The sequence below is a fragment of the Nannobrachium achirus genome (assembly GCF_963921795.1).
Source record: "Nannobrachium achirus genome assembly, chromosome: 14".
Lineage (NCBI taxonomy): Eukaryota > Metazoa > Chordata > Actinopteri > Myctophiformes > Myctophidae > Nannobrachium > Nannobrachium achirus.
Window position 1 is genome coordinate 10,438,232 of NC_137821.1, and position 20,634 is coordinate 10,458,865.

The window sequence follows — 20,634 nt, forward strand, 5'->3', positions numbered from 1 at the left end:
ACCTTCAGACATCTCCCCATCACCCTGTTCACTGATTGGTCGATCTTGACCAATCAGTGTGCCCCCTGGTTTCAGAGGCACAGAGGCGCGGTGATAGGACTTCACCGTGAGTCCATGATGGCCTCCACTTGTTTTTGAAGTGGTGAAAGCCGCTTCCAAGGAGTGGCTTTGTGTGTCCCGTACATGTCCATATATGGTCATTCCAGTCCAGAATGAACAGGTTTTATCTGTCCCGTACATCCAGAATATGTGTGTCCCGTCCGTCCCGGTCTGATGATTGGATGATTAAAAATGTCCAATGAGACATTCACCGCTTCACTTCGAACCGAGGTTTGATTTTTAGGTTTTAGATGATAGCATATCACCTAAAGGTTGAGGTGATAGCACTTCACCTCAGACTATGATAAAGCCTTGCCGTTCTACTTCCCCCCCTGGGGAAATTATCTAACTGAATTGGGTGTCATGCCTAATAAGTTGTCGTCAGATTTGGATGAACTTGTTTTCTGATCCAGAATCAGGTTACAAAGGATATAGATGGAGTGTTTTCCCAAACATTATATTCCCCTCAGAAATAAGGGGTGTCATGGTAGTAGGGCTTATTTGAATAAACTAGTGCAGGGGTCTTCAACGTTTTCAGGCCAAGGACCGCTTAGTTGAGAGAGAGAGATGAAGCAGGGACCCCCACAACCTTTTCATAGATTCCATATAGTTTCATTGTTTGACAGCACAATCATCAGTGTATTTTGGATTCATGTCAATTTGTGTTTTCAGATATTTAACCACTTGAACCGTCAATACTTAATAAACTTGACCTTTCACTCTGTACTTAGTCTGCTCTTTTTCCCCTCTACAGTCTACAACAAAGCTCTTTGCCAAAAATAGCCGATCTACAAGCTCACAACGCCTCGCAGTGCGAGGCGTTGTGAGCTTGTTGATCTGCTATTGTTGAAGACCCCTGAACTAGTGCTTTGTTGGGATTCTGGAAAGTTTCATAATAGTATTTCTTAGTGCACTTAGTTTAGGGATGTCCATGTCTTTAGACAAACTTGTAGCGACTGGCTAGAACAGACTGTTTGGCATTTTTTTTTTGCCAGAGGAATGACAACATTTCTTCGGCCTCTCGGATATGGATATTAGTAGGTGATCTCTGGAGTAGGTGGGGGCCGATGATAACTTGATCTGCTCAACTTGGAATGAAAGCCAGTTCCCTCTGTCTTATGACAGAGGGAAGTTCACTGCTGTTGAATGAAATTCTAGATTTAGTTTTTACATAACATTATCATTTTCTCATTTTGATCACAAGACCACATTACTGCATGATATGTCAGTGTCCAGGTTTTCTTCAGAATATGTATAACAGTAGTTTACTATGACACTATGGCACATTAGGAGTCCACTGGTACAGTGGTTTCTCAAACCTTTTTTATTTTCAAGGACCACCATATATAACTCTGAGAGTGTACACATGGACCCATGGGGCTTTTAAGCCGTGACATCATTTTGTAGGCAGAGGAGAATCTGCCCCCAGAGCATTTTCTGTCCCTCGCTATTTCAAAAAACAACGACTAAAAAATAACGACTAAAGTATAATTCTAACACTTTCCTTTCAACAACAAAGAGAAGAAAAATGTGTAAATAGTAAAAATAGTAAAAAGATTCACGGAAACTGGGGGCAGAAATTCTCCTCTGCCTACAAAATGATGTCATACTTAACAGCCCCATAGGGTACATTTGGTTCCATTTGTACTCTTTCAGAGTTACAGACCTGAAATGGTCATTCAGGGCTAGGTCTTTGTGTCTTTCTGGTAATATTATTGTCCCTCATTTGCATGTCTACGGAAAAATGGCAATTTGTTATATTAACTTTGAGAGTGGGTCCATATTTACTTGCGCACATCAGAGTGCACAAGTACTGCGTTCTGTGATTTTGTATGTGCCATATCTGTCTGTCTGTCTGTTTACGTCATCCAATGGGAAAACCCTTGAAAAAGCACAGGGTGACGTCACCACCAACAAGTGCGACCTCATATAAATCACAAGGCACAAGTTGGCACCTCGGCAGAGTGCCAACTTGCCCACCCACACACATACAGTACATACAGACAGACAGACAGCAACGATCGCAATACTTGCACGCTCTGCTGGTGCACAAGTAGGCCATAATATGGCCACGAGTGCACTAAGTGCAAGTTGGCACCTCGACAGCTTGCGCCGTGCGGTCTAGTTATACTTGGGGTTAAGTTAACAGTCAGGCTTTTGCTCTGTGGTTACGGTACACATTTGAGTTTGATAAGGCTGGGACGGGAGACCTCTGTGCGAGAGCTGAAGAGACTAGTGCGTGTTTGCAAAGGTTCCCAGAAGGAACCATGTGCAGGGACGTTCAGAGAATGTTAGAGAGGCAGGGGCTGACATTTCCATAAAGGCCTTTTGACGAAAACATTGAAAATAGCAGATATTCGGTGCTTGATACCACACTGAACTAAGCATAATTAATTTCTTTCACCATAGTCAAAACTGCATTCATGGTCTGAAGAGGGCACTTTTTACAGACGGATAAAAGGGCAGGGGCTCAAGCCCCCTTTGATACATAGCAATTCTTTCATCAATATCAACCAGCAGCGACCAGAGGCGTCAATTGGGATTGGCAACTGCCATACCCAATTGACGCCTCTGGTCGTTGCTGGTTGATATTGATGAAAAAATTGCTACGTGTATCAGGGGCTTATTTGTGCACGTGTCTGACCATGTGTACTCCTTTGCTCCCAGCTGTGGGAGCTCACACAGTATTTTGGGGGAATTCGTCGACCACAGCAAGCACCCTTTTTCATCTCCACGCCAACTTCCCACGTCATTTTGTACTCTTCTCTTCGCTTTGCAACGGCACCCCACCCCTACACCCCCCCCCCCCTCTCCCCAGTCGTTTGAGTAAACACTGCTCCAATCTCAACTCCTTTCACTATCGCTCTCCTAACCTTTGCACAGTGAGTGTAGGTGGCGTCAACCCGAGGGAACCTTTTGAATGATGACTAATTTTCCCGTATCACCTGAACCCTTTGATGTTGGCTGAGTCCTTCACGACGGGACATATCCTCCCCCAAAAGGCCACACACAGTAGCAGAGCTGTTAAATCTGAGATCTGGTCATCCTAGGGCAGGGGTGGGGAACTTTGATGATGGCGAGGGCCACTATATTTCCACCTTCACTCCAGAGGGCCACAATGCATATTGCTATGTCCTACTTTGTCATTCTAGTATCTCATACAAAAGAAGCAAAAATAGCAGATCTACAAGCCCAAAACGCATCGCAGCGCGATGCGTTTTGAGCTTGTAGATCGGCTATTTTTGCTTCTTTTGAATTGGAATCCTGAATACATTTTTGTTATTTTTTAATTGGAATCCTGAAATGTAACATTTTGATTTAATTCAAACGCATTTAGTTATATACTCATGTTAACTTTAAGAACCTAAATACAAATACATCGGACATAAGGCTACTAAAACTGACAGAATTAAAGCAGGTCATGTTTGGAATTTTATCAGCTGAAATCAATAATATATCAGTATTCCGGTATTAACCTGCGGACCGCATTAAGTGAAGGTGGGGGCCGCATGTGGCCCCCGGGCCGCCAGTTGCCCATGTATGTCTTAAGGGGTCTACAGGGGGGCTGCCAAATCTTTGTGCGATAGGATTTTATTTTTGCATTAATCACTTGATGTAAACACTGTGAGGCGTTGTGAGCTTTTAGATCTGCTATTTTTGGCAAAGAGTCAGGTTTACTAAGTATTGACGTGGTTAAATGTCTGAAAATCTTTAACATCAATACAACACGGTGACAAACAATCCATGAAACTATTCATGAAATCTATGAACAAGTTTTAATCTGCAACACAATTTTACACAATATATTGTAGTGGGGGTCCCTACTTCATCTCTCTTTAGGCCGAAAAACATTGAAGAGCCTTGGTCTATAGTCTGTTAATACAACACATTTTCAGACTCCACATCACGCTCACAACGCTTCACTCTCCCTGTACCCCTTCCTGCCACCTTCTGTTTCAATTGAGCCTAGCGATTGAGCCGAGCTGACAGCCGTTGCCTCGGAGGTCTCCATATACATGTACAGTATGTGCTAGGGATGTCACCGAATAATCGATTTTCGAATATTCGTTCTATTAATCAATATTCGATTTTAATATTTCATAATCGAAAATCGTTTTTTTTTTTTTTTTTTTTTTTTTTTAATATATTTTTTGGCTTAGTTAGTTTCAACCAATATATAGAATATAGGCTAACAATAGTATTAATGATAATAGTAAATGGTCATTGATTTATTATTCACACCAGCACCAACTGTAAACTGTGTAGAGTAGACAGAGTGAAGGAGCACAGCAGAGTGGCAGCTGCCTGCTACACACTCCCCTCCCCCCCTGTCTCAGACACAGGTGTGATTGATTCAGGCTTGATTGTTTGGTACTTGGTGGCCATCATCAAAGAAAAGGGAAAACAGCGTCCTCTGTATTGTAAAGCATCACAGAATCTGTTCTTGAGAGATTAGGTGAACAGTACACTGGCACACTAAAAAGAAAGATGAAGAGTAGTAGTTAGGCTACCAATTACCTGAAGAGCCATGTTGTACATATGTAAATGTGCATTGAAATCCAGTAAAAAAAAAAGAAAAACAGAAGAAAAAAAAGTTTTTTTTTATTTTTTTTTTATAAAAAATAAATAATAATAATTAATTATCGATTTTCGAATAATATTCGATTATTGCTATAGAATAATCGATTTTGATAAAGGTCCATTTTTGACATCCCTAGTATGTGCCCATATCAGTCGGATCGGCGGTGCAACGTATAACTCTATATGTGAGGGCAGGTGGCGGCCTGAACCTTTACTATCTATCTATCTATCTATCTATCTATCTATCCATACATACATAATAGAGATGTGCCAATTGATCGTGATCGGCCGATAATACCTCTATCGGCTTTGATTGGTATCGGCTTTGACTCTATCGGCTTTGTCGATCTACAAGCTAGATCAGCTATTTTCACAATATTTATCTGTGGGACTGAAATCACTGAATATAACCTCAGCTTCAACTCCTACAAGTTGAAATGGATACTAAAGGACCTCAGCCTGCAATCTCCTACATAATGTTTATACTTGATATACAATGTCAATGTTTTGTAAGAAGAATCATTTAGGGATGGTCCGATCAGGTTTTTTGGAACCGATCACTGAGCACCGATCACAAAAGTTTGATCACCCGATACCGATCAATCACCGATCCGATCAAGTTATTATTTATATATTATTTATATGTTCTAAATGTTAATGTTTTAACTTTAATTAATGAATTCACTCATGAATTCATTTATATATTTGCCTTATAGTTATTTACCAGCATTACTATGTATTTATTATCATAGCAGTAACTAATTATTCCTTCAGCACTGTGGAAATCAATACCCCAAAATGGCCTCAAGTGGGCATACTGAACGGCTGGTTGATCGGATGCACCGATCGGATCGGATCGGTGAATTTACCTTTTGATCTAAACCACCGATTATCGCCGATCACGCTTTGATCGGCCCGATCCGATCCATTGCCGATTGATCGGTAACATCTCTAGAATCATTAAATATATAAATATTGCTACAGTAACACAATAAATATAAGAATGTATGGATTTGACGCTGTGATCGGGAATATCGGTATCAGCAGATACTGATTCCAGTTGATCGGGGATCGATATCGGCCCCAAAAATCAGACGATCTCTAATACATACACATACACTCACAATATCGATGTGTTCTTCCCATGGCCCTGTAGCAGAACTTCTTTCCAGGACGGAGAGACGTTTTCCGTTCACTCTTTTCATCCATTCTCTGTCCATTTCTATGTCTTTCTGTGGAAGGCAGCCGCATGGGAGGGAGGCCTCCTGCTGGCAGACTGTGGGTGGGAGAATGGGCAAACATACTGGCAAACACATTTTATCCTCCCGGGGAACTGCACATGTTCATCCTCACACAGTAAAATGAACTCCCAGAGTGTACAAAATGGAACCAAATGGACTCCCTGGGCCCATTTGGTTCCATTTGTAACACTCTGGAATAACATGAATTACAGCAAGGCTTCAGATTGTACTGTGCGGGGTGGTTTCCCTTCATGCCACGGGAGTGAAGGAGGATGCGAGGATGAAAGCTGAACACTCACTGCTGTCTGAAGACTTCAGACTCCCCAGCCACTTAGAAGTTGTCGCTGTCGGGCAGAAACCTTGTATCTCCATTTTTCTTAAAAAAAACATTAAAAAAAATCATTCAAATCATTAACAATACTTTAAAAAAATGTTCATTAACAAATTACACTGATTGTCCTCTCACCAGCGTCGGCAGGTTAGCTACTCACCAGCGTTAGTTTTACTGCGGTTAGGTTTAGGCATAGTTTTACTGAGGTTAGGTTTAGGCATAGTTTTACTGAGGTTAGGGTTAGGTTTAGGCATAGTTTTACTGAGGTTAGGGTTAGGGTTAGGTTTAGGCATAGTTTTACTGAGGTTAGGGTTAGGTTTAGACATAAATTTTACTGAGGTTAGGGTTAGGTTTAGGCATAGTTTTACTGAGGTTAGGGTTAGGTTTAGGCATAGTTTTACTGAGGTTAGGGTTAGGTTTAGGCATAGTTTTACTGAGGTTAGGGTTAAGGTTAGGTTTAGGTGGTTGGACCAAAGGGAGTCATGCCATGTTACCGTCATCGGGGCAAAGATACAGAAACCTGAAGTGGAAAAAGGTTTGTTTTGTCCCCTCAGCCATCGCTGCACTAAACGAACTGCCTTGCCCCCATCGATAGGATGTCATTGGGGACCTCATGATTTGTCTTTGTGATATGTTGTTTTGTGTTATATGGTTATGTGTTGTTGTAAAATAATACCAATAGAACATTTTGGACATTGAAGGTCTCCGCCTCGCGGCAATACAGTGTATGATCAGAGTTGTCAGGGTAAGCATGAACACTAGTCCACAGACGACAAGCTAAATGGTGTTAATAGTCACATCATAGAGTGCAGAGAGAACAATGTAGTGCCTCTGACAAGAAACTAGGATACTGTAGGAAAACATCAAACTTCAGCATCATAACTCACACACTTGTAAGGCTCTCCGGATGAGAGCGTCTGCTAAATCAGTGGTTCCTTCCAAACCTTTCATCCTTGGAGGTTCTTAGATCTGACAAAAGCAGAGACCCCCTGCGGAGACCGCCGCACAAAAACTACCTAATGCTGCACACACGTAACTTTCCTCTAATACCCTGGATGTTAACCTGGTTTCCTGTGTAAATGCTGAATTCCTTTTTACCATTGAGCTAGAGCTTGCCTGCTTGCTCGGGGGGTACATTTAATCTGGACCTTCAAGTAGAAAATTGTCATATCAACATTCTCTACCAATACCATACAGATTGGACACACTTATATTTTATTCATGAAAATGTTTTTACATAGTGCCTCTTTAAGCCCTATATACATCTCATACAACAAATGGCAAAACAGCAGATCTAGGCTACTTGTAGATGTGCTTATTTTGGCATTTCTTTACGATATAATGAGTAAATGAGCCATACCAAAGCTGTGATTTTGTGCAACATGTTATAAATGTTGGGATCCTCCAAACAGACTATAGCGGGGGTCAGCAACCCGTGGCTCTAGAGCCGCATGCGGCTCTTAAGTGCCACCCTAGTGGCTCCCTGGAGCTTTTTCAAAAATGTTTGAAAATGGAAAATGTATTTTTTTATCGTCACTGTCGGGCAGAAACCTTGTATCTCCAAGTTTCAAATTTGTATGTTTTTTTTTTGCAAAGTAAAGTCCTGCTTCATCATACAAGACTGATGCACAAAAGTAGTGAAAACAGCAGATCTACAAGCACACAACGCCTCGCGGTGCGAGGCGTTGTGTGCTTGTAGATCGGCTGTTTTCACTAGTTTAGTTCATTTTTTAAATGATAAATACAAAACAAAGTTTTAGACATACAAGGTTTCCACACGATAACGACGATATATAAGGCTTTTATAATTTTTTGCGGCTCCAGACACATTTGTTTTGGGTTATTTTGGTCCAATATGGCTCTTTCATCATTTTGGGTTGCCGACCCCTGGACTATAGGGATGGGACGATAGGAACATTGTGACCAAAATAATAGTTTTTCGATATGATCGCAATAGTAAAAATATGCTTAACGCTGTTAAAATGCCACGTTGTGACGCGCTGTAAGCTTGTAGATCTGCTCGTTTTGGAGAGAGGGAAAACAAGACTGTATCAAGTACGATGTTTACAGCTCCGTTTGACCGATTCTAAAGGGTTTAAGTGGTACCCGATATATGCAGCTCGGCAAAGGTGAATTCCTCCCGGTGTATGACGGTGGACAATTTCACGATACATTAAAATCTCCATGATACCATTATTGTGAGCGTTTTCTTTTGCCGCGATAAAAAAAAGGATCATGCGGTCCCATCCCTAATCGGAACAACTCTGCTAAATGCCTAAATTGTAATTTGTAAGCTCAAGCTGGTAGAGAGAGATAGAGGAGACAGAGAGAGAGAGAGAGAGAGAGAGAGAGAGAGAGAGAGCTGGCGAGCAGACATAAAGGAAGGCAGGAGGGCAGAGAAGGGCAACGTGATTAGATTGAGAGAGAGATACTCTGCTCCCGTCTGGAGGAAATGTAAGTAGAAAATGAAAGTGAGAGGAGGGGAGAGGCAGCGGTCTGGAATGAGATTATCCGCACGCCGCCGCGCACTCGCTTCTTATTAGCGGACGCACCATCCGCTAACATAACACCGAGGTGCAGGAAGGAGAGAGTGATGAGAGAGAGAGCAGGAAGGAGAGAGTGATGAGAGAGAGAGATAGAGAAGATGTTTATAGAAAGGGGAGGCCATGATTGATGCCTAGATTCCGACTGGCTTGGCTGAGTGAATCACTTGGCCGAGCTGGATTCCACCCGCATTAATCCCAGAGGCTGTGTGTGTGTGTGTGTGCGGCTGTGCGTGCGTGCATGCGTGTGACAAGTATAGTAGCATCTGAGAAATGGAATTATAGTGAGGACCATTTTCCTGGTCCTAACTAGAGAACATGGTTGTTTTATGGTTGACAATAGCTTTTTAGATACACGTTTGCGATTAGAAAAAGATTCAGGTTAGGATTAGACATTTAGAGGTTAACTTTAACACAATTAGTGCCTCTTAATCTGAAGGTTGCTTGGTGCCTCGGTGCCACGCCGTTTCCTCCATAGGCCGCCGCTATTATTTTGAAGGGCTGGAAGGGGGTTGTTTTTGTTTTTTTGGATTATCACTTGACGGCAACGATTACGTCATCTAGTCACATGACAGTGTGGGTCCAGAAGGGAAACATGGCTGCGCGCATCCCGAGTGTAGAGTGTGCAGAGTGGAGACCCCTTTTTGTATACAAATGTATTTTATGAGTTATTGAAGTTTCTTTATGGGCCTCTCAATGGATTTACTATGGAGGAGCTTCACTTCGCGTGCACGCCCGACGTGCGTTGTAAACAAATCGCGGACATTACCGATGCGGGCGGGACCGGAGCGACGTACAGTAAGTAATAATATCTTTACTGTATATACAGTAAGATTCACAGTCCTCACCGTCAACGGCGCCATGGTATTAACCCTTTCAATGACGGTGAGCGCCGTCAACAGCAGCAGAACAGTTAAGGGTCGTAATTGGAGCAAAATGTGATTTATACATGGGTGCGTGCCAGTGTCATGCACTGGAAAAAGTAGGTGGACACCTTTTTTAGGAGACAGAAACCAGGTTGGAGTCTATTATTTATTGGTTATTTCCAATGGGAGAGTGAACATGAACGCAGCTTCTGAGCGATTCCTTAGCCTCACAGTCACTGAACTAAATATTGGACCCGATCGTCACAAGCCACACAAGAGAGAATTGACTTTATTATCGACCTTTCCCTGTCCCAGCAGCACACTCTCGTGGGATCTGCCAGGCAGGCAGGCAGGTAAGGCAGGCACTTAAGCAGCTTGCCGAAGGTCACTTCCAGCTGGAGGGAAACCCCATCATGGTTGCAGCCAAGGTTGCTCTCGCTCGCTGCGTCGCTGGCAACGTGACGAGGAACCCTAAGTGGTGGAAGCTCCGTCTCATTACTGGAGAGGGTTCAGAGGGTTTATGCGCCAATGTACCTTGGCGCCGCACCAAACGCGATGGTTTTAGCGACGTATTGCCCCCCTCCCCGGGCCACCCGCTAAGTAAAGCAAAAGCAGTGGAAGAAAATGTTTCTATGAAGTGGGGGAGACTCTTTGACGTGACTCATGCTGGCAAGACGCATCCAAACTCTGGCACGAGGTGTCAGTGGTGGAAAGTAACTAACTTAAAGGGATAGTTCACCCTTTCTCTAGGAAAATAACTATTACTCAGCTCATGGAGACTTGAGTTCATGGATATGTTTTAGGTGTTGTCGCATTCCTAAGCCAATAATTTGATGACCAGCAGCAGTGGTTCCCTATGGAGACACAAAGAGAGAGAACAAATTATTACAAAACATACATTGACCACTTCAGCCTTAACAGTTTTACTGCCAGATGTTATTATTTATTTATTGGGTCTGGTGCCAGCAAAAAGCAGCTTTCCTTTGAGATGTTATAGAAAATTAACTATTGGTTCTTTCTAAAATCATTCATTATATAATGGTCCGTCAAATATGTACCTTGGCCATACTGGCAGCAGAGGGCAGCCTTATGCAAAAATTAATGTGATTTGAGCCGCTCGGTTGCCATCCATTCAGAACACGTAATCGCATCAGAGCAACAGATCCAGAGAAAACAACAAGGAAGTGATTTGGGACTCCATTATTGCTAACGGGCAGTGGATCTTTGAGAGCAGCATTACGGGAGATGATTGTACTATACACGACGGCGCGACCCCCCATCAGCTTTACAGTCATCAGATGAGGTAAAAAGAACGAGCCATATTGGCATCGCGCCGGAGTCAAAAATGGGGCGAACTGGAACGTCCGTAGCAGTAAAAGAGTTAATTGTAACTTTGGCTTCATGAAAATAGCCGACCTACCAGCTCATAACGCATCGCACCGCGATGCGCTGTGAGCTTGTAGATCTGCTATTTCCACCATTTTTTGGAAAAACGTTTGAAAATATCCTAAATTCTTTCAGCGAGGAAACAATTATGACGATCAATACCTCAAATACTTGGCGATTGGGCCATTGCGTAATAACTGCGACAGGCCTACATGTCTGTAGCATCCTATCAGATTCAGAATGTAGTGCGACACAGATACACCTCTCCCCATAGGTCACCTCTAGGCTGGAGCTCATCTCACGGGGGGGACAGGGAAGTGGGACAGTCTGGGACATGGAGAGAGAGAGAGAGAGAACACTGCTGGGACGCCCGGGACGTTCGATGGTGTGACTCCTTAGGGGACAATTGAGTCCCACTGCGTTTTGGACTCTGGGTATTTAGTGCCTGATTGATTAATAATGAATCAACCTTTATTTAATTCTCTGAAGACACAGAGATGGTTGAGAGCCTCTTTCTCCATCGGTGCTGAGGGGAAAAAAAACATAGGGATTTGAGTATTTGAAAAGTTTCAAAAATATTCCCCATTTTTCACATTTTCTCCAACATGTTGTGAGCTTCTAGATCGGTCATTTTCAAATAGCCGGTATATAGGTATTAGGGATGGGACGATATATACGATATTATCGTTTATCGTGATAAAAAGCACTCACGATAATCGTATCGTGGAGATTTCATTCATCGTGATATCGTCCTCCGTCATGCACTGGGATCAATTCACCTTTTATTTGCCGAGCTGCATATCCAGTACCACTTAAACCCTCTATAATTAGTTATAGGTACTTATAATAATATACGTACTTGATACAGTCTTTTTTCACTCTATCAAATGTCTTTGCCAAAAAATAGCTGATCTACAAGCTCACAACGCGTCACATTGTGAGCTTGTAGATCTGCTATTTTTTGGCAAATGTTCCAACCCAGGACAATGGATTTTGATTGTCACGATAATATCGTAAATCGCGATTTCTTTTATCACAATAATCGTGATATGACATTTTCATATCGTCCCATCCCTAATAGGTATATAGGAGGAAAGTGACATACTGCTGCTTTAAAGGTGTGCCGCTATCGCGGTGGCCCAGAGCCAAAGCCATGCTATAGGCGGAACGAGGAGGAATGAAGTTGGCACACATACTACCAACACAGAGGTTTTCATGTCCTTCTCTCAAGGTTTAAGGTGTTTTTATTGTCACATGGATGCACAATGTTCAATAAAGCTGGAGCAACCTTGTAGGCTCTGAAGAGGAAAGTCCTATACTGTAGCATTCCACTCTTTCTCGCGTGGGACTTTATTGCGGTTGTAGTTATTTATTTCATGTGACTTCGACTTCGAATGGGTTCACTTTATTTGTTCAAGTTTCTTACTCTGCGCTCCTTTTGTTACTCAAGCTCAGGGTTTCCTGCAGCACTTTATTGGCCAGGCGGGCCACCCAGCTTAAAATCTGTAGCACCCAGCCGGCCAAGAGAGAGGAAAATCATGCAAAAGTCCTCCTAAACGTGCAGGCACGCAACTTATTTATTCAATGTTGAATAAAATGTGGATGATGATAGCATGTAGTTGTGTTTTCCGTCATCATCGGCACGTTCGTGCGTTTGTTTAAGCAACTTCTCCTCCTATGTTGAGAGCACAAAATTAGAATTATTAAAAATGAAGAGAATTAATTTAATCTAATCTAATTAATGAATGAATCAAAAATGTCCGGTGGGCACGCATATATGGAGATCGCTGATGTCATCACGAGTCACACTTGCAAATTAATTACGTCCTTGTCCGTGTTATGCCCATATATGGAGATCCCTGACCCGATGTCATCAATATTAAGGGCATATCTGGGAATGCCCATATTTGGTAATGCCCATATATGGGCATGTTCTGACAACACATTGTTGACTAGTTTTTTTAAACTGTACACTGTTACACTGTATGGTATTGTTGTTGTTGGGACTTGTCTTGTGTGGCCTGCGTGGTATGTGGGTCCACACTCTTGTCGGTCACTGTGACCATGTCTTTGTGTAATAAGGCTGAGAGTGCTCCTGGCACAAGCATTTCATTTGTATCTGAACTTGTATGGATATGTGTGACAATAAACCTGAACCTGAACCTGAACTATCATGCAGGGGTCTCCATATATGGGTAACTGGTCCGATATACAGTACATCACTGGCCAGATGGCCAAGGATTGGCGCGACCTCGCCCTGAGGCGTCTTACTAGTATATATCCTCTTGCATGTGAACAAAGTATGTATGTGGCCGAGTTCTTCCCCGGGGCTCGCTGTGTGGAGAAAGTAGGCCAGTGGTTTGAAGACCCAGACCTTGGTGACACTTGGAATGTGGTGAGAGGAGGTGGAAGCCCTCCAGGGCTTGTGGAAAAGCCAGCAGTGAGTGAGCGTTTCTTTTGGCCACCGGACTATTAAATCTGCAGCTTCTGGAAAATAAACCTCCGGCCTGCAGCTTCTGGAAAATAAACCTCCGGCAGCTTTCCAGCATGAACTCTGAAGAAACCCCACGTGGTGGGAAAAGTACTTGCATATCTTTTTTTACTTAAAGGGGCACTCCACCACTTTTCAACCTATCTTCATATAATAGGTCCTCACTAATGTTCATGATAAAATATCACAATTTTTTTCTACTCAGTTTGGGTCTCATAGGAGAGCTGTGGGTGGGTCAAATCCTTCTACCGGTGACATCATCAATGGGAAATGCAAGCTAATAGAAACTGCAGGCTTTCTATTCCTGAAAAAGCTGCAATGTTAAAGTGGAAGCCATTGTTCTCGTGATAATAAAAATCTAAATATTTTTTTTCAAAAATATTATTTAATTTTTTTTTGTCAAACAATGATGTCACCGGTAGAAGGATTTGACAGCTCTCCTATGAGACCCAGACTGAATAGAAAAAAAAATGTGCTATTTTACTATGAACATTAGTGAGGACCTATTATATGAAGACAGGTTGAAAAGTGGTGAACTACTGTAAAAGTATCAATGCTGCCGTGTAGAAGTGGAAACTGATTTTATTACTACAAGCCGACAAGGCTAAAGTTATATGTAAATTGGGAGCTTTCCTAAAGAACACCTTGGCCTTGTTCAAATAATGTGACATGCTCGCTTTTCTGCTACGTCTGTTTGAATATTATTGTAATGTTTGTTATGTATTGTATACTATCTATGTATATAATCTGTGCTGTGCTCCATACCATGTGATCATGGTCGTGAGCTAAAATAAATGATGAATGATGAGAAATGCTCTGTTAAAAGTCCGGAATTCACAATTTATTTGAGTAAAAATACATACAGTATACATACAGTATCGGAATCGAAATATACTTAAAGGGGAAGACCACCCATTTTCAATATTGAACTGTGTCATTAATACACCTTAGAGGAGTTGTGTGGAAATAGAAAAAAAGTCCCCCCCCTTCTGTGTTGCCTAGAACTGGAGGATTGATTTTGGTGTTTGTATTGTAAAGTACAACTTGATGACATCACACATTGTACTTTACAATACAAACCCCAAAATCAATCCTCCAGTTCTAGGCAACACAGAGGGGGTGGGGGGGGGGGGGGCTCAAGCCCCCTTTGAAGTCTATGTGTGCAACGTGCCTGACTAAAACGTTGATGTCCTCGCAAGTCTGGTAATATAAAGTGTGTGTGTGTGTGTGTGTGTGTGTGTGTGTGTGTGTGTGTGTGTGTGTGTGTGTGTGTGTGTGTGTGTGTGTGTGTGTGTGTGTGTGTGTGTGTGTGTGTGTGTGTGTGTGTGTGTGTGTGTGTGTGTGTGTGTGTGTGTGTGTGTGTGTGTGTGTGTGTGTGCACGTGCCTGCGCGCTTTGTTGTCTCCCCTGAGCAATGTGCCTTCACTTCACTGATGCACGGTTGCACAGGCAGGCTAAAAATAGCTGGATGGAGCCAACCCCCCCCCCCCCCCCCACACACACACACACACACACACACACACACACACACACACACACCGCGAGATAAGGAGGGAAGTGTGTTATTGATCAAACGTGGACAATGAAGCTAAGTATTCTCTTGGCGAGCGGACGTATCCATTCTTTTATCAGTTAATTCGTTCCATCAAATTACCTCTTCTATTTATAGAACGAAACCGGGGAAGTGCGCAACGAATCGATGAACCGCTCGAGCGCCGCTTCACGCTTCGCCACACATCGGTGGTGCCGTGCGGCGTGAGCCTTGTAGATCAGCTGTCTTTTCACCGATTCGGGAATCTTGCGAAACCTTTCAGCCTTTTTTTTTACCTCAGTAAAACAAGGGGGAAAGCATCTGCGTCCTTTTAGATTTTTGCGCAGGCTATTCAAAAAGCAGATGTACAAGACTCGCTGTGAGCTTGTATACTGTATCTTCTATTTTTGATAATTTCTTAAAAATTCTTGAAAATATGAAAACTACTGATTGTAGAAGGCATTTGTAGAATCGGACTCAGGTCTTAATGGGTTAATGACATGACTCTTCTATTATTATTAATGACATGATTATTCTGTATGTTTTCGGTATAACCGATTTCAATTCCATCCCTGCTCCAGCCAGCCAACCAACTGACCGTTGGCCCGGACAGCAAGGACGAGTCCGAAACAGAGAGAGCGAGAGAGAGAGAGAGAGAGAGATAGATAGAGAGAGAGGGAGAAATAGTTGATTCTGGAGAGAGAGAGGGAGAAATAGTTGATTCTGGAGAGAGAGAGGGAGAAATAGTTGATTCTGATACTATCAGTGACAATTAACAACTTAGTGAGTAGTTCACCCCGAAGTTACTTATTTGAAGCCTTGCATTCATGGAGATGTTCCTCCAAGGGATGGGACGATATGAAAATGTCATATCACGATTATTGTAACCAAAGAAATCGCGATTTACGATATTATCGTGATAATCAAAAAATGGCCAAAATCCATTATCCTGGGGCGGAGCATTTGCCAAAAAAATAGCAGATCTACAAGCTTGTAGATCGGCTATTTTTTGGCAAGAGATTTGGTAGAGGGTGAAAAAAGACTGTATCAAGTACGTACAGTATATTAATAGTGAATTGAACCCAGTGCATGATGGAGGACAATATCACGGTAAATTAAATCTCTACAATACGTTTATCGTGAGTGTTTTTTTATCACGATAAACCACCAGCCCAGGAGTTTGTTCTGACTCTTTGAAAACAAAGACACACACGCGCTACTCCTGCGCCTGTTTTGGGGATTGGGATAGTCATAGCTAAAATTGTTTCTCCATAGCAGTCACTTTATGTTCGCACAATGAGGCATGTCGCTTTACGTGTTGCATCGCGCTGAGCGCTCATCGTGTCCGATGCACATCTTTTTTTTGCATTTTGTGAGCTTGTAGATTAGCGGTTTTCATCAAGCTCAAGTCGCAGCAAGCCTTCCCACTGCACGGCTTGCACAACGTTCGTTCAGTGTGTGTGTGTGTGTGTGTGGGGAGGACGGGAGGGACTGTGGGGAGAAAGAGAGAGAGAGTGAGAGAGAGAGAGAGTGAGAGAGAGAGAAACGGAACACTATAGCCCCGTTCAAGTACGCTAAAGAAACATATCTTATATTATGTTACTCAAAATGGGCACCTGCCCGGTCGGGCAACCTGGTAGCAAACTTCACCTCCCCGACCATTTTATTTACCTGCCCCGGGCAGTCGGGCAAGCGTTAGCGTCAACCCCTGCTTGATCATACTACAGCATAACACACACGCACAAAAATGAGCAGATCCGCATCGCGGCGCGTTTTGAGCTGCTAACTTTTGATGCTTTTGAATTTTGAATCCTGAAAAGTAACAGTTTTGGACATTATTCCACCCGAAAGAAAAGCGACAAATGTGTCTGCTTTTGGAATGGCTGGATGAAGAAACACTGCGGTCAGTTGACAACGCTATATGGGGCCGGTCCATCAAAGCCTGCGCACAGCGAGGTGCGCTCAGCAATACTGATGTTGGTTGTGTGCAATAAGTGTGATGGATGCGTGTGGATTACGCCAGCCACTCCGTCTCCCTGAGGCCCAGTCCTATGAGGCTCTAGAGGGCCTTAATGGATTAGCTCCTCTCATCACAACACACAGAGATGTGTTGCTATTAGGGATGGGACCATACGAAAATATCATATCACGATTAAAGGGATCCCTGGCTAATGCGACAAACATGCCTTAAAGGTGATACACCATGCATTTAAAAAGCATTTATGTCATATTGTTTATGTCCCAAAAACGTTTTTCAAAAGGTTTGAGGCTAAATTACCACTCCTGAATAAAGAGCCTCTCTCATTTTTGAATGGCTCTCAAGAGCATTTTCAGCTGCAGTACCACCTTTGGCCTGAACTGCGCCACCCCCCCCCCTCTCCCCCCCCCCCCCCCCCCCCCCCAAACATTTTTTTGAAGAAAAAAAAAAAACTGCAGCAAATCTGGACAGCCTGTTTTGAGAACCCGTGGGATGCTTTTAATCTCCGCCTTCCCAAAACCAGAGAAAGACACAACGGTCAGAAATGGGACTTTGTGAGGATAGAAGGTGCTAGTGGGACCCCAAAAAAGGTTTTAAAATAGGAAAAGTGAAATTTCATGGTGTATCACCTTTAATACATTATAATTGTCCTCTATAACTACAATGTAAAATTAAAAGCACCTTAAATATTTTATTTCTTCTAAAAATAGCTAATCTTTCACTCAATAGGGGAAATGCTTGTCGCAAGTTGATGATGTCATAAAACCATGTGTGATCTATCCCTATGGAATTTATGGCATGCATGTGCAAATAAAAACAATCGTAATACTTCCTATGGTTAGTATGAGCATCAAATCAAATCAAATCAAATTCAAAATGTGTCTTTTTTTTTTTTTTTGTAAAGATATTTTTATTTAGACAAAAGTCACAATTTCTTTTTTTGATTTTACACAACAACAAAGACAAAAGACAAGAACAAGAACAATAAAACAAAACAAAAAACAACAAACAACAAACAAATAACCCACCCACCCAAACACACCCCAGGTACAGTATAGTTTCTTCCCCTACATTTGTATTATTAACAGCACATTACATATTACAATATCCCATTTAGTTACAAGGGCGCAATGATGTTAACAAAGACATAAAAGGGCCCCATATTTTCGTATATGTTGCTGGTTTCCTCCTGACATTATACAGGATCTTTTCAGGAGTACAGTAGGAAGTTAATTCGTTCAACCAATGTCTTTGAGAAGGAGGATTTTCAGCTTTCCAATTTTGGAGAATACACTTTTTCCCAGCTGTACCTGCCAGCAAAATGAAGTACTTCTTGTATTGACTTAACGAAAGTCCCTGTACGTCTCCCAAAATCCAAATCCTAGGGTCAGGTAACAAGTCAGACTCTACTATTTCTGAAGTTGTTGTAACTATATATTTCCAGAACTCCTCCAAACATGGGCAGTTCCACAGCATATGGAGTAGATCACCATCAGAGACTTTACATCTCTGACAATTGGGGGAATCATTATTGTAAATTTTATGTAACCTGTGTGGAGTATAGTAGGTTCGATTAAAAATATTAAACTGCATTTGTCTGTGTTTAGTGGAGATCAAGACAGTCTGAGAACCCTCAAGCATGTTACGCCAGTCAACATCATCATAGATGCACCCCAGATCAGATTCCCATTTTTGTTTTATAGGCATGGTGTTATAGAGTGGTAAATTATTAATCAATATGTTATATATAGAAGATATCAAGCCTTTAGTGTTAGAGTAATGTCTACTGAGAAGCCGAGTCTCAAATGGGGAATCGGGTGGCATGTTTGGAAAGTCTGAAGAATTAGAGCGAACCCAATTTCTGATCTGGAAGTATTTGAATTGAAATTGCCTTGGAAGGTTGAATTTTTGACAAAGTTGTTGGAAACTTGCGAAGATGTTATTGCAATAGAGGTCTTCAACTGTCTTAATTCCCTTGCTAATCCATGTTTTTAAGGTGTTGTCTGATCCGGGGTAGGGGATTCTTGGATTATCCCAAAAGGGAGTTTTTCTGAGTAATGAAATATTTAAACCAATGATGGAATGGGATTCGTGCCATGCATTGAAGGAGTTCTGGATCATAGCGTTCTTTGTTGCTTTCAAAAGGATTTTTTTAGAACCTAAAAAAGGAATTATTTTTAAAGGAATGTTTTTTAATTCCTGCTGTTCAATTGATAACCATCTATTCTCACCACCCACCGGATGCAACCAACACCAGATTGAGCGAAACTGAGCAGCTAAATAGTAAAGTCTGAAATTAGGGAGTTTTAATCCTCCCTTAGCATAAGGTGCCTGAAGAGTGGAGAGTTTGACCCTAGGGACTTTACCTTTCCATAAGAAGTTTGATATTGATTTATTTAAGTCTTTAAAGAAGCTTTTAGGGATTTTAAATGGAATACACTGAAATAAATACAAATATTTGGGTAATATATTCATCTTAACCGAATTTACTTTTCCAATTAGTGATAGTGGCAGGTCCCTCCATCTCTGGAAATCTGATTTTGTTTTATCCAGTAGCTTCAAATGATTGTCTTTAAGGACCTTATCCACAGATTTTCTAATTTCGATGCCTAGATATTTAAAGCCATGTGGGCACCACCTAAGTGGCTCAACCAAATTCTTGATATTATTGTCTTGTATATTGATAGGCATTACTTCACTTTTTGTTAGGTTTAACTTATAACCAGATGCAGCACTATAGTGTTGGAAACATTGTAGTAGAGAAGGAAGCGAATTTGATGGATCAGATAGGAAGACTAGCAGGTCATCTGCGTAAAGTGAAAGTTTATGTTCAACTGGACCGATTTTAAGGCCAGAAATAGCTGCACCAGAGCGAATTGCAACAGCCAAGGGCTCGATGGCTATCGCGAACAGCAATGGAGAGCATGGACAGCCCTGGCGAACACCTCTGGATAGGGAGAAGACACCAGAAAGGAACCCATTAGTTAAGATTTGGGCCTTTGGGGCATTCAAGAAGGTTTCAATATATTGGATGAATTTTTCACCAAAATTCATTGCCTTAAGCGTTTGTAACAAGAAGCTCGGTTCAATCCTGTCAAATGCCTTCTCCGCATCCATCGACATTATCAGTAAGGGGCTCCTCTCATTGTGCGCCTTTTCGATTATATGAAGAAGTCTCCGAACATTATCTGATCCCTGTCTGTTTCTGATAAAACCTGTTTGGTCTGAATGGATAAGTTTAGGGATAATAACATCCATTCTGGATGCAATTAGTTTAGATAAAATTTTGTAGTCCGAATTGAGAAGGCTGAGGGGTCTATATGAAGCACATTTTTCAGGGTCCTTGCCTGGTTTAGGGAGTAATGTTATTGTTGCTAATTCTAAGGAGCTAGGGAAAGTTTTAGTAGCCAGCGCTTCCTTAAACATATCTGTTAAAGGAGTTAACAGTTTGTCCGAAAAGGTTTTGTAGTATTCAATTGGGAAGCCGTCGGGGCCTGGGGCTTTATTGTTATTTAAGGACTTAATGGCTTCAAGCACCTCATCCTCCGAAATATCAGAGTCTAAAAAGTTTTTATCGTCGGAAACTAA

At 42.0% G+C, this 20,634-nt stretch overlaps 1 protein-coding gene across 4 annotated transcripts in view; it reads left to right on the plus strand.

The window, feature by feature from the left end:
* camk2d1 (calcium/calmodulin-dependent protein kinase (CaM kinase) II delta 1) overlaps positions 1 to 20,634 on the plus strand; it is a 161,343-nt gene that overhangs the window by 3,621 nt on the left and 137,088 nt on the right. The window lies entirely within an intron of this gene.